This window comes from Cynocephalus volans, chromosome X (assembly GCF_027409185.1).
Source record: "Cynocephalus volans isolate mCynVol1 chromosome X, mCynVol1.pri, whole genome shotgun sequence".
NCBI classification, from domain to species: Eukaryota; Metazoa; Chordata; class Mammalia; order Dermoptera; family Cynocephalidae; genus Cynocephalus; species Cynocephalus volans.
In genome coordinates, this window is record NC_084478.1 from 61,344,199 (window position 1) to 61,359,987 (window position 15,789).

At 38.8% G+C, this 15,789-nt stretch overlaps 1 non-coding gene across 1 annotated transcript; it reads left to right on the forward strand.

Moving 5' to 3' along the window:
• The first annotated feature begins 7,898 nt into the window (after positions 1-7,898).
• Positions 7,899-8,015, forward strand: LOC134368814 (small nucleolar RNA SNORA5). The gene has a single exon (XR_010022514.1). It is a non-coding gene; the product is annotated as a small nucleolar RNA SNORA5 (small nucleolar RNA).
• Positions 8,016-15,789: the final 7,774 nt, after the last annotated feature.

Here is a 15,789-nt window from a genome sequence, read left to right on the forward strand (position 1 = left end):
TGAAATACAGCCAGGATTGGCAAGCTACTAAAGGTATCATGGGTTTTTTTGTTTTTTTTTTTCTTGAGAATTAAAGCTCTCAGTTAGACAGGGGGAAGACAAATGCGACATGAGCTCTGAATTATTCTTTTTTATTTATACTTTCAGCAGTTCATTGTTGCCTTATCTCCTGGAGGTTGAAACTAATGAGAGGCTGAATAATTTCATGTAAGTCAAGAAAATGGAAATTGGATATGTTTGAAATAGTCGTTGTATAAAATATGGTTGTTTTTATTACTTTTAACTTTTGTATGGTAGACTATCTTCTTAATTCAATAAAAAAATTTATGAAGCTGAATGAGTAATGTTTGTAAATTTCTTTAAGCTCCTTGGATGAAAGGTGTTATATAAAACCAAAGTATACTGTGTTGCATTATTATTTTATTTCATAAGCTCTGCAGCATAAAAAGCTGCAAATAAAATCTCTCAATGGATTTGGGAGGATGATCATTATCTTCCCAGTCCTGGGAATAGATCTTCAGGCGTTTGTGAAAGCAGCAAGCCCTGTTTTCTGTTGCTGCTCCAGTTTTGTGTGCTCACAGGCAGATATTGACAGTTCAAGTTTTGTTAGAGATGTGTGCATAGTTTGTGTGTGTGTGCACATGCATGTGTGTGTGTACTTAAGTGAGAAGTCACACAGGATGAGAAGGGCATTTGATTAGGTGTCAGTTTATGGTCAATATTTATTTCCGGCTGCTAGTATGTATTGCATTTTTGAAACTGGTATATTGTTTTAAAAATAGGCAATTGGGGGCAGGGGGAATTCAGGGTCCAGAAATTGAAAGGAAAAAATTGTGCCTTGTTATCTTGTGACATCACTGAAATTTATATGTCATGCTCCAGAATTAAATCATTCAATGAAGATAAATTGAGCACACTCATGAAATCCTCACATCACAATTGCAAGCTGTATTTCATGAATTAGGAAGTTTAATACAAGTTTAATACCCTGACTGCATTCAGGGGGTGACAAAGGGAGGTAAAGCATATGTGCATCAAAAGTTAAATAACTGCAACAGACAATAGTTTCTATCAAAAGGTATCAAATGAGTAATCTGAGGAGTAAAGGCTGTATATTCAGAGGCAGGAGAAGCAGCCAAAGAATCAGGGGTAAATGGGACAGCAGAGTTATTCAGAGGAACTGGCTGGAACGGAGTTTTCAGAGAGGGAATAGGGAAGTGAAGATGGAAATTTAGCTTGCTAATACATTAAGTTGAAATAATATCATAAATAGTTCTCCATTTTCTCCCTCAATTACAATTATCCACAATTATTTATTTTGTCCTTAATTTAAGTCTTTAAATATAAGGACACATGCTGCCTAGGACGGAGACATACGGCTGGTCTTGCTTTTCCAATAAGTACAAAAGAACAGGTGGTGACAAGCATCTTGGTTGAAGATGATATGTTTAAAATATTCTATTTTAGTTTATATTGGATTTTTCTCCTGACTCCTCTTCATCCAACAGGATCATATCACTGTCAGCAGCCCTGAAACACTTTATACGTTTGCTATCTCTCTTTCTAATTCTTTCTGTCTTAACAGTCTGGATCTGCTGTCAGCAGTCTTGAAAGTATGATTTAAAACAAAATTAAACAGATGTGGAGAAATTAGAACCCTCATACATTACTGGTGAGAATGCAAAATGGCACAGCTGCTGTCAAAAACAGTTTGGCAGTTCCTCAAAATACTAAATACAGAGTTACCGTAGGACCCTGAAATTCCACTCCTCAGTATATACACAAGATAAATGAAAACATACGTTCACATAAAAACTTGTACATGAATGTTCAGAGTAGCATTAGTCATAGTAGCCAAAAAGCAGAAACAATCCAAATGTCCAGCAACTGATGAATGGGTAAAGAAAATGTGGTATATCTATACAATGGAATATTACTTAGCCGTAAAAAGGAAGTATTGATGCATGCTACAACATGGAGGAAACTTGAAAACATCACACTAAATGAAAGAAGCCAGTTACAAAAGACTACATATTATATGATTCCATTTATATGAAATGTCCTGAATAGGCAAATCTATACAGACAGAAAGTAGATTAATGTGTGCCTGGGGCTGAGGGGCAGGCAAGGTTGGGTGTTATGGGGAGTGACTGCTAAAGGGCTTCTTTTTGGGGTGATGAAAATATTCTAAAATTAGAACGTGGCAAAGGTTGCACTCTGTGAATATACTAAAAACCATTGATTTGTATACTGTAAATGGGTAAATTGTATGTTACATGAATTGTATCTCAGTAAAGCTGTTTTAAAAACCTAACCCAATAGGATTTGTAAAAAGCTTTACTTGCTTTGTTTTGTGTGTGTGTTTTGTTTTGTTTTGTTTGGCTCTTCCACTTGACAGTCTTGTTCTCAAGCTTGTGGTCATGCAATTCTGTTATTTTATGCCATATATGTTCCTTCATAATTTCCCTGGATCACATATTTTGATTCTAGGCACTTCTGGAATTTTCTTGGTAACTACTTTAAATTTTGATTTCTCATCTACATCAAATGATAAAAAGGAAACAACTGTGCTGTTATAAATTTCTTTTTATGCATGGAAATAGAAATTGGTTTCTTACCAAATGTGGTATCAGGGAAATGACATCATTTTTAAAACCGAAAACCCAATGTTTCTTACATCAGCTGAGAGTTTATTCTTTAAATGAGATAAGACCATAAAATTATACCTGCATTTTCTCTTTTAAATGAAACCACTGAAATGTACACTTCCAAGAAGTTTCCAAGTAGTCTATTTATGAGGCTTTGCATTAATGCCAAGATTGATGAAATCATCGCTCAAACATTTAAAAAACTCTTATGTTGTTATGTTTGCCTCCAAAACCAAGATATGTGATTTTTCAAAAATATCCTAAATGGCAATACATTTCTGTCCTTTAATGGTGGTTTAATTTTTGGAAATAGTCAAAAGTCACCCATGTTTGATAAATAGGTCAAAAGATCAGTCTTGAGAGTATTTTTTCACGTCAAAAATAAAATAAGACTCTAGGGTAATAAAACTTTTCTTTCCAGGGTAAGTCAAACTAATTCTGAAGGTGCTTTAAAAATATGAGTTTCAAAAAATAATTTCAGTAGTGACGGTATTATTGGAATAAGCCTCTGGCTTCTCACCAGACAAAATGAAAGGGATTTTATACAGGTTATTATAATAAGTCTTTCCAATAGTTCTGCAGGGTAAAAATTATCTCTATTTTAGTGATAAGAAAACAAGGTCAGAGAAGCTAAACAACATGCCCAAGTAGACCCGGCTGTCCTGAGGCAGAACGGGTCCTCAAATCTTCAACCTGCTGCTTCTCCACAGAGCCAGTTGAGTAATAACTACTCTCGTTCTCAGTTTTAAAAGTTAGTCACTTGGCTTTATTCCAGAGGAGTTTACAATTTTTAATTCTTAATTCTACCTGCTATGTACCTGTCCAACCTTGAAATTGGGCCAAATCTTCCTCAAAGATCTGGGACTATTCTGCCATTTCTAGCCTCCTTTCTTACATCCTCATTTCAGATAGAGAACTTCATATTAAATTGAACCTGGAAAAATTTGTGGAGCACCTTTCTCCTATAAAAACACCAAGAACTTCTCATTTATCCCATGTCTACATGATCGCCAATTCAGAGTCAGTGGAGGCCAAATTAATGAGGGCTTGCTGGGTTTCCTCTCTGAGCTCCTTAAAAGGCTCCCAGGCCATGTGTCATCCAACACTGTGCTTTTTAGCTTACAAAATCTGAAAACATAGCCTTAGGGAGCAGGGCCAAAGAAAGGTATTAAGAGGATAATGTTAAAACCTATCATAAAATTAAAATCACGAATGTAACTAGGGGAACTGTCCATCCATGGAATGAGCATATTAGTGTAAGTGAATTAAGAGTTAGAAATCAATGAGGTCTATTAATTGAGTTAATTACTGTAGTCTGATAAAGTTCAAATAGCATCTTCTTTTTATTGGCCTATGGACTGCCTGAATGAACACTACTGAAACCTTCGGAAAGCAAGGCTAAAAAGAAGCTGATACTTAAAAACTTTCAGCAGGGCCATGCCGAGGGGTAGCTTTACCACCACTTGGCTTTAGAGCTGGGGGTTCATGGAATTAGTAAAAGTAATAATAATAGCGACCACTTCTGTAGTACTGCCAAGTACTGTTCTAAGTTTAATCAATCTTCACGGTTGTGCAATGGGTGCCATGATATCATTCCCATTTTATAGCTGAAGAGATCAAAGTACAGGTTTAAGTTAAATGATTTGCCCAGGGCCACACAGCTAGTGAGTAAAGAAACCAGAATTTAAATGTGTTCTGAATTGTTATACTACACTGCTTGTCTTCGTGTTATGCTACCTCCAGTGTGAGGTGGCTTGGCAGAAAGGACAAGGCTGGCAGCTAAGGATAGTCTACTTTCCACGGGCCATAAAGATTTTGCCTGGCAGTGTATTCATAAGCTCATCTGGGAGGGGAGGGTGGAACCCGGCATAAATCCTCAATCAGATGATTGGAACAATTCACCTTCTAATGAGAAAAAACCAAGCCTTTCTGCCCTTGTAAATTGATTCCCCTTTGCGGTAGATCGCATTACTGTTCTCATCTCTTCCTGACTGTCTATATCCGTATCCCTTTGCCATGTAACTTTGCAGTTCTTCCCAGAGAGGTGGAGTCTGTTTCTCCAATCCTAGATTTTAGGCTCAGCCATGTGATTGGCTTTGGCCAAAGGGATATTAGCGAGAGTGAGCAAGCAGGGGCTTGAAGCGTGCTTGCACAGCTGGGCTGCTTTCCTTTTGCTTGCCATTGCCATGGGAATTTCATGCTGTGGCAAGCCTGCTGGGCCAAGGAGGATGAGCAACAGGCAGAGTGGACCTGCACCCAACCTGGGCTTTGAGCCAACGCCAGCTGAGCCCAGACTACACCAGCTGACCCCCTGCCAACCTCCAGATGTGGGGGTGAAAATGAATGAATGTTGTTTTAAGCCACTGGATTTTGAGGTGGTTTATTTTATGGTAAGGTTGTGTGTGACAACTGATGAATAGCCCACTCCATTGCTTTTCTACTTTAGGTACCACTTCCTCCCATTCATGAACTCACCTGGACCCATTCACTATATTTAATTATAGCAAATCCCCACAGCCATCTTTCCCTCTTCCTTCACCTTTCTCTTTATTATGGCTTTATACTACCACACTCACCTCTTTTTTTCCACCTTAGCACTTCTGACACACTTCCACCTGATCCACAGCCACCTCTGCGATTGGAACCACGGAGGTAACACAATTGATCACCATTCCTCTCTACTCTTAGGCACACTGCAATCTTAGTAGTTAAAATAATCCAAGCAAGTATGCTCAGAAGGAGAACACAGAGGACAGTTTTCAAAAGCCAACAACTCACTGATTGTTTTAGTTTGGTTTATGCAGTGATTCTAAAGGACCATACGTGATTTCCAACTAATCTGGATTTAATCACTCGCCACCTGTCCCTTTGGAGTAAATGTGCCCGTAGCAGTCATTTGTATGTTGGTAAAAACTTAGGTCATGCTTTAAAAAAAAATTGTATTGAAGTCACTCTTCCGAAATAATTAATATTCAATTATATTGAAATAATTTCAAACAGAAACCTCGCAAGAATAGTACAGTGAAATCCCAAATATCCTTCAGCTACATTCAGCAAAACTAGCGTTTTGCCACATTAGTTTCACCATTCTCTTTTTCTATTTTATTCCTGAATCATGTGAGAATAAACTGCAGACACCATGCGCCTTTGCTTCTCGATTCCTCAGTGTGCATTTCCTAAGAACAAGGACATTCTCTTACATGATCACAGCTCAATTATTAAAATCAGAAAATTTAATGTTGATGCAATGCTTTAATCGGATATACAGTCTGTATTCAAATTTGACCAATTGCAACAATAATATCCTTTATGGCATTTTCTCCCCTTCCTTGATCCAGAATCCACTTCAGGATCACAGATTGTAATTCACTGGCAAATCTCTTTGTCTTCTTTAATCTAGAACAGCTCCTTAGGCTTTCTTTGTCTTTCATGACATCAAAATTTTTGAGTAGCATAGGCCAGTTATTTCTTAGAATGTCTTTCAATTTAGTGTTATCTGGGGTTTCCCCACGGTGAGCTTCAGGTTATGCATTTTTAGCAGAAATACTACATGGGTGGGATTGACAATTTAAAATCTAAGTGCGATGAAGACAATATGTGGTATAATTTAAGGGTGAAGAATTATTTTTGAGGGAGGGAGTTCACTATGCTGCACATATTTGAAGCCAATATCATTTCTCTGCGTTATACTCATTGTGACTTAAAAGAATAGTACACTTTAACAAAAGCATACTGTAGTTACTGTTATGCAGTAATTACAGGAGTATTTGGGCTCAATATAAAAACTTTCTAAATTTTACAGCCACATAAAGATATGTTCAATTCTGTGAACTCTCTAACTCTGAACTCTGGGCAGTGCAGGGAGGTCATCTAGGTGTCAGACAAGGACTAGACTAGATGACTTCTAAGATACTTCCTAACCCTGATCTGTGTTCCAAAAAGAGTGATACCTGGGCTCATTCTGGCTTTCTTTCTATTTTTTTTTTTTTTTTGCTGGCCAGTATAGGGATCAAACCCCAGAGCTTGGTGTTATCAGAACCACACTCTTAGCACTTTCTAAGTGCAAGCAAAGATGTCACCCTTTGAATCAATAGGAAATTCTTTAGTATATTAAGAGTCTACATGTCATATGAAAAGATGCTCAATTTCACTCAAAATTTTAAAAATGTAAATTAAATGTATGCTGTGATGCTATCTTTTACCTGTGAGATTGGCAAAGCTCTAAAAGTTTAATAACACACTCTGTTGGTGAGGATGTGGGGAAATAGACACTCTCAGGTATGACCAGTGAGAATGCAAGTCAGTATATAACTTCCTTGGAAGGTAATTTTGCAATAGCTATCAAAATTATAAATTAATTTAATATTGCACTTCTTCACTCCTAAGTGGGAGCTAAAAAAAATAAATAAAATTTTTTAAAAAAGAAAGAAAGAAAGAAACAACAATCATAATAATACATTGAACTTTCAAAAGGAGTGAACAGAACTGAGGTTACCAGAGGTGGGAAAGGGGGAGGGGGAGGAGCGTTCAGTGAGAAATTGGTAAAGGGGCCACAGAAAAGAATTACATTGTATAATGCTGAATATACTAATTATCCTGATTTGAACATCACATACTGCACACAGGTATTGATATTCAATGCTGTGCCCCACAGGTATGTATAATCACTTAAGTATCCAAAAACTTTTTTTATATTTAAAAAAATTATAAATCCATTTACCTTTAAATGAGCAATTACATTTTAGGGAATTTATTCTACAGATGTACTTGCTCACATGGAAAATTATATAAGTACAAGGTTACTCAATAAAGCACTGTTTGTACCTGCAAGAGATTGAAAACAATGCAAATGTTCGTCAATAGGGAACTGGTTAAATAAATGTTTATATATCCATCCAATGGAAGACCATGCAGATGTTACAAAACAAGAAGGAGGGAGCGCTCTCTATGCGCTGATATAGAAAGAACTCTAAAATATATTATGTGAAAAAAATGCAACAGTTTTTGTAATATTCTATCTTTGGTATAAAAGGGGGAACTGAAAGTCTATATCCACATTTGCTTGTATGTCCACATATGAACTAGGAAAGATAGTAAGGGAGATGTCTCCGCAGATGGAGGACAAGGATTAGCAAGAGGCTTTTTACTGAATATCCTTTTGTCCCTTCAGGTTTTTGAATCATATGAACGTATTACTTATTCAAATACTAAATTTAAAAGTAAATAATCAGAATGAACAAACAATGATGAAACAAACAAACCAAAACTAAAAAGATGGCCCAGATGGCTGCCACAGCAAGCTCCACAGCTCATGGGCTCTGGGTTTCCTGCCCTGGGACCTGTGGATGAGTTTGGCTACAGACATTCGGCCGGAGTGGGGGGAGAGAAAAGAAGAGAAAAAAAAAAAAGAAAAAGAAAAAAAGGAAAGAAAGCTAGAAAGAATCTATGTTTCCTTCCCTGTCCACCTGGAGTTATGAACTCCAGAGGCAACTTTCTAGCATTTAGGACTTCCTCTCTATTGAATGTGATAACCCATGTGGCCACAGCTGTCAAAAGACATTTTCATTCTCAGCAGTGTTAGAGAGAGAGGTATTAATATTTTTTTTCCCCAGGAAACCAAATCCTCATGCATTTATATAAGCATAGGGTAGCTGACCTGTTGGCGCTCCCCGCAAGTCCGCTTGGCTCCCTTTTACATTTTCTGTGAGCCCCCTACCCCAGCTTCTGTGTGCCTTGCTTATAATGGCCTGCACTGTGCCACTCTTTGGAGCCCTGTCCTTGGGCTCATAGAGAGCTACTTTGCCCACTTCATCAGTGAGCAAGAAATGCCAGACAGTTTACTTCCCCCTGGGCAGCCTTAACCAATGACTGACTACCTAGTACAGGAATATGAAATCCTAGCTTCTTGCCTGTGTTCTGAACAAACTTAGAGGTCTAATTTATGTTCCAGAGCTTTCCACAGGATCAGACTGAGGTTGGGACTTCACTTGAAATTGCACCTTTACTTTGCTTTTTCCCTTTCCATTCCCTACCTCTCCCATCTCTTACTGGTCTCTCCTAGGACTACTTCTTTAATAAATCATTTGCATATGAATCCAGGTCCCAAATTCCCCTCTGAAGAACAGGACCAAAGACATACGGTTTATTGGATTTGGAATGGCTATAGCATCACACCAAAATTTGATTTTTTCTAAGAGATAGATTTGAGAAATTGGGGTACCATTAGTATAAGTTCACACCTTTACTGTTATACATTGCAAATACTCCAGATTACACCTCATTACTCAATTATTTTATGATGTGTCATAATTTTAATACCTTGCTTCTATGAGCAAATGGGCTTTACCACACACCTAATTCATGTTACCAATTTAGTTCACGTAGAAGTCCTGCTGCTTAGGGTCTAATATTTTAAAAGACTATAAATGAAATCTACAATGTTTCAGGTAGACCAATGCAGAGGTAATAAAAGAAAAAATTCCCATGTCATCTTAGGTTATCTGCTGACATCCTGAAGCATGAGATCAGATTACCCCTGTCATTATTTTTGCCTGCCTATCTGAAGATGTCATTAAAGCTTTAAGTAGAATGCAACTGATTTAACAACCGCATATTCGCATTTCTCCCCATAAAAACTCGTTTTCTCAAATATGAACCATCTTTGTTCTACACTAAGACCAGTTTCCCAGGCAAATTTTTCTGATTTTCACTTCCCCACAAACGTCACCTTGGTATCTGGAATCTTCCCATTAGGTAAGGGCTTCGGGCAAATGTCTGATCACTTAAGGAGCATCCACAATGCAGCAAGTGGAATGCCCTTTTCCAGCTTCCAGGCTGAGACAAGCGAGATTAAGATCTAGATAGTGGTCAGCAAACTATAGCCTACAAGCTGAATTTAGCCCACTCCCTGTTTTTGTACTGCCCCATGAGCTCAGAATAATATTTTTACATTTTTAAATCATTGAAAAGAAACTAAAAGAAGAATATTATCTTGTGATATGTAAAAATTATGTGAAATTCAAATTTAAGTATCCATAAATAAAGCTTTATTGGAACACAGCCTCAATGCTTTGTTTACATATTTTCTAGGGCTTCTTTCACACTACAAGGGCCCCAGTGAGTAGTTTCAACTGAGACAGGATGGCCTCCCACAGCTTTATCCCTAGAACCTGTGAATATGTTACCTTGCATTGCAAAAGGTGTTGGAGTGAGCAGGACTGAAGTCATGTTGGGACCTAAAACTGCATAGGCTCTAAAAGATTTTAAAAGGACACAGTTTTGTTGTTGTTGTTTTTTCTTGGCAGGCATTTCTCTGAGTTCCCTCTTTTCCCCTGGCTATTTGATATTGTGAACTTTGGTTATGGGGCAAGACGACATTATTTACATAAATGTAAAGTGCTTTTCCAGCCAGGCTGGAGCTGCAGACTTGTGATGAGACTCATGCTGTCCAGACCCTGAGAAACCAAGGAAGACATCGATAAAGCTATGCGGATCCCACCCCTCCAGCAGGACCCTAAGATACACCAAGGGTGGGAGCAGAAAACAGATGGAGTCTTGGTGAGACTTTGCACCTGGCCCCTTACACATCCCCTCTCTCCTGCTTTTCATTTACCACATTCTATTCCCTCATCTCCCTCTTTAAAAACCCCTCAGTGAATCTGAGTCTTTGAGATGGCTTTAGCCTGGCCATTCCCCTTCAGGTTTACTGGAGAGATGGGTTAGCCCAACATCTCTCCTCAGGTCACTGGTATTCCTGAATAAAAGCTGACTTCCATCTTCACCAGCATTTGACTTTTAAGTTGTTTGCTTTTTGAAAGGGGGCTGGTGGCCAGACCTGTGCCCTGTAACAAAGGGACTTTGCAGGTTGTTTTAATTTAGGATCTTAAAGATAGAGAAGACTCCTCCAATGATTAGGAGAGACACAAAATGGAAATAAAGATTTTATTACTTACAGGCCCTGGGAGTATATAGCACATTCGGAAGCCACACATATGGAGGCCATGGAGCTTGTGGAGAGAATGAGAATGAGAGAGACCTGGGGGCTCACACCTTTACTGGGTCCAGGGCATTATCCAAACAGGTTTCCCTTGGGGAGTTCTAACTGGTGAGTGTAGAGCAAGCAGGCACGAGTTCCAGGAGGTCATGCTGTGCCTGAGAGGTGGTCACTGTGGCACATCTGTGCTGTCTATGTGGGGTTAGGGGGTCAACAGGGCCAGTGAGGTAGGTTGTATCTACTTGTCCCACAGAGAAGTTGTCACCTGCAAGGGGTTGTTTAATGCAGATATCTGGATCAACCACACTGAGGAACTGGGAGGAGGTGGAGAACAGGAAACTGTGTCAAGGGCAACTGAGCCTTGCTTCTAGTATGAGAAGGTCCAACATACATTCAAAATGGGTGCCCAGGCAACATAAAATTATAGAAATTCAATACACAGAAATAGTGGAGGTTACAGACTTAAGATAGGGGGTGTATCCCAAATCATTCAGGTAGGCCCAATCTAATCCTATGAACTCTTAAAAGCAGAGAACTTTCTCCAGCTGGAGCCAGAGAGATGTGACAGAAGGGAAAGTCAGAGAGATCCAAAGCATGAGAAGGATTTGACCAGCTGTTGCTGGTTTGAAGATGGAGGGGACAATGTGACAAGGAATGCAGGCTGCCTTAAGGAGCTGAGAGAAGCTGACAGCAAGCAAGGAAATAAGAGCCTCCAGTCACACTGAGCCAGATTCTGCCAGCAACCTGAATGAGATGGGAGGCAGGTTCTCTCCCCAGAGCCTCCAGGAACATTGCCCTGCCAATGCCTTGATTTTGGTCATTTGAGACACTAACCTGCTGAGCCCCACAGTGCTGGACTTGTGACCAAAGAAGTGTGAGATTACAAAAGGGTGTTGTTTTAAGCTTCTGAATGTGTAGCAATTTGTTAAAGCAGCAATAGGAAACTAATTCATTCTCAAAGCCTAAAGTATATACTATCTGGCCCTTTCCAGACAAATTTTGCCAACCCTGATCTGAATCCTTGCTACTCAAATTGTGGGTCCTCAGAAGAGCAGCACTGGTATCACCTGGGAGCTTGTCAGAGCTGCAGAATCTCAGACCTCACTAAGACCTACTGAATCAGAATCTGCATTTTAATAAGCTCCCCAGGGGATTCTTTTGCACATTGAAATCTGAGAGGCATGGAATTTGTCTTGCTGTTGTCTTAGCTTAGAACCAAGATGTCCTGGGCTGCCTTTGTCTGGATAAAGGATGAGCAGAGAAGCACACAGAAATAGTAAGCGTAGGGGAAAGCTGAAGTTGGACTTAGAGGACTGTCTCATAGTTACCATTACAGTCACAGTCATCCTCATCTTCATCCCCAGCATCATGATCACCACATTTATCGCGCCAAAGCAGCACAAGCACAAGCTGCTGGCTTCCACCACTGCGGATGCTAATTGAATATATTACCTGGATCTGTTGCCTCCCCAGAAGACCACTATATTATTTCCCTAGGGCTGCTGTCACAAATTACCACAACTGAATGGCTTTGAACAACAGGAACTTATTCTCTCATAGTTCTGGAGGCCAGAAGTCAGAAATCGGCATGCCAGCAGGGTTGGTTCCTTCTGGAGGTTCCGAGGGAGGATCTGTTCCATGCCTGTCCCCTAGCTGCTGGCAGTTGCTCACGATCCCTGGGGTCTGTACACGCATCACTCCCACCTGTGCCTGTGCCTTCACATCACCGCCGCCTCTGTCTCCATGCTCTCTCTGCCTTCCTCTTATAAGGATACCTATCATTGGATTTAGGGCCCACTCTAAATACAGAATAATCTCATCTCAAGATCCTTAACCTAACTACATCTGCAAAGAGCCTTTTTCCAAATAAGGTCACATTCACAGATTCCGGGGGGTTAGGACTCAGTCAGATCTTTCTGGGGACTGCTATTCAACCCACTACAACCACCATAAATACCATTAGTTGATTAAGCAAAGCTAAGTTGACTCACTGCAGTGAGAGAGAATACCACCTTGACAAGAGTCCTCATAGTGTCTCAAAATGGGAAAATGAGCAGAGGAGAGTTAGAGGTTTAAGGCGTGGGATGGGTGATTTTGAGAGGAGTCTTGCAAGGTTGGGTTTGGGCAGAGCTCACGACATAATATATCTGGATTGGACAGCAGAGTGAGGTCAGCCTGAGTGAGTGAGCTGATCACTCCACCGGGATTGCCACAAAGATAATCTTCCAGGCCTCAGGCTCAGCCTTTGGTGCAGTGAAAACCTTGCAGGAAGGCCCAAAGATGAGGCCTTCCCAGTCACTTGGACCTCAACAGGAACGGGTTTATCTGACAGCTTTCTGAGAATTCAGTTTGATAAGGAAAGATGAGGTGGGACCAGGGTCCAGGCTAAAAGAGGAAGAAATCTCAGTTTTTTCTTGGCCTGATCCTGCATTTGGTATCCAGTCAAGCTGTCTTTCTTTGCAGTACAGAGAAATTCCTTTGTCCTGTTCTTCAGTTGGCACTACTGATATATTGATATAACTTATGAAAAAACAAATGTATGCTCTATGCACTTATTTATAGCCCCCACTTTATAAACAGGATATTAATTTGTTTATTTGTTATCCATTTTTTTTTTCTACTGGAGTATATTATTTCTTGGTAAGGGACTTTGTCTTGTTCACCATCCCATCCCTGGAACTGTGCCTACCACAAATTAAGTGCTTTGATAAATATTTGTATTGCCATTTGGATAAATACATTAAACTACTGTAGGATATATATGGATATAGCAGTTAGGCAGAAAAATTCTCCTGCTTGTTTATATCTTGCTGGTCAAATAAGTCAATTTCTAGATAAGATCTATTAAAATCCCACTGATTATGATAGTAGGGTTTTGTGGAAGAGGAAGGTGGTAATAGAAATTTGAAATAGAAATATATAATTTGGTTACTATTCTAGTCTTAGAGGATTTAAGGTAAGATGCACCGTAATAGCATCTAAACTGCAGGATAAAGATAAACCTCTGAAATCAAATTACAGCATTTATGATACAGGCTATTTTTCACAACAAAAATGGAAGTTAGGTTGCACCATCCTCTTTGAAGCAGCCAGTATGTACTAAGGTAGAGAAAATTATTGTAATGATTGATTTTAATTTAGCACAACTCTGTCTTTAATAAATGAAACTTTCTCTTTCTTGAAAGAAATCTAAAATATCTTAGAGAGGTTGTCAAGAGAGTAGAGAGCTAAGCTTTGCAGGAAAAAAGATAGAACGATGTTCTTATGGGGAATTCTGAAGAGTATTAAAATTGACTAATTTATTATAAGAGCCTTTTGTGAGCTTATTATAGGTTCTTCATTATTGTAGGTCTTCCCAAAAGCTTAAAGGGCTTTTTAATGTAAAATAAACAGTACATCTTGCTTTGATGTTTCCCAAATACTTGACTTTTTGAAAACAGAATAAGTAGATATGAAAACCATACATATTTTCAGCTTTCCCAATGATTTTAAGTGTTATTTTGTATGATTCAGATAGTTCAGCAATTTGTTTATTGCTATTTCATTTTGTTCCATAAAATCTTTATCTCACACACAAAATATTTTTATTAGTGTGCACGAACATGTTTTATTAACTTCCAACATACTCCAAGTTTACAACGCAATTATATCCTTCTGCTATATTAGCAGCCATCATAATTCCCTCATTCTTTGACAAGGCCATGGTTCAGTGTAAAATTATGTAAATGCATAAAAAGTATCTTTCTTTTCTTCACTGTGTAGTTGCTGTTGAGTCAACTCTCCGGGTATCTGATGCACTTAAGTCTGCTTAAAAAAAACTAGTCTTAAGTGCAAACCTTGCATCTTCTCTTAAAAAGGTCCCAATTTATATCCCTACAAAATGATATACATTGTCATCCAGTCACTGTTAAGAAAAATTATACAAAACTTGGAGACAAGGCAAACAGGTGTCACGTTCTTTCGATATTGCATGGAGAAGAGGGCCCACCCAGGGATTAAACAGGGCAATGTGCTTTATTTGCTCACATCACCATTGGTTAAAGGTCAAAGACGTAGTGAGTTACATGAAAGCTTAAAGAATTTTGTCCAGTAGAGATGCAAATCATTTCTGTCTAGTAGAAAAGATAACCCCAAAGGTTGTGGGGTTTTTTTGTCCTGCAGAAAAGTTTTGTATGTAACTCAGCCATTTTATCCTAACATTCCTGGATTAAATTGCCTGTATATACCTAGCTCCTCACATGCTCTTTGAACCAGCCTTAATATCCTACTGGTTCCCACATTAATTAATAAGTTGAATAAAATATTTGGTATATGTTCATTTTACATATCCATGAGTCATGATTTTACCTTTTTTGGAAACTATACCTTAGTGCCACTTAACACCCCATACCTCTCCAACAGATAAGTGTTCTGGACTATTTCTATGGGAAAGGATGCAGAGCAGTGAGAACTTCAATATGAAAAACAAAATGAAAAATCACTGAGGTAAGGAAAAAAATATCTTCACTCTTTGAAAGGAAAAAATAAATCAATCACCATAGATACCAATGTGGGAAAAATGACCTTTATTCAGCTCTTATTCTGTTCCTATTGTTGGGAAAAGGGAAGATGCTGTGTTCGAGCAGTAAGAAGGATAAGGGGATGCATTATTTGTAAACAAGAGGTATTTGATTCTCAGATTTTATTACACATCTTTTCTACTCTCATTGAAACTCATGGAATCCTTTAGCTGACAGACTGAGAGTACTTCATTTCCTTCTTGTTCATTAAACAAAAAAGTTATATCATCAGTCAATTTCCTGAGTTCTAACTCTTATCTCCTTGCCTATCCCCATTTTCAAAGGTCACCCAAGTCATATTTCAAGCTTGAACGAGCATCTGGTTATTTCCCACTAGTGTAAGACAAGCGGGGACAATCCATGTTCTCTCCCTTCAAGGAAGTCGCAGTCTCAGAGAGGGAGGGCAGAGGAGCAGAGTGGCCACAAGTCAGTGGATAACAGAGCAACAGTCTAGAAGGATCTGCTGGGATGTGTCTAAGACTAAGAGTACCTAAATCTAAAGTGAAAAAAGAAGGTAAGGGGTTGGAAAATTTCACCCTAGAGAATAAAAACAGTGGGCTGAAGTCCAGTTAGGCTTTCAATTATTCTT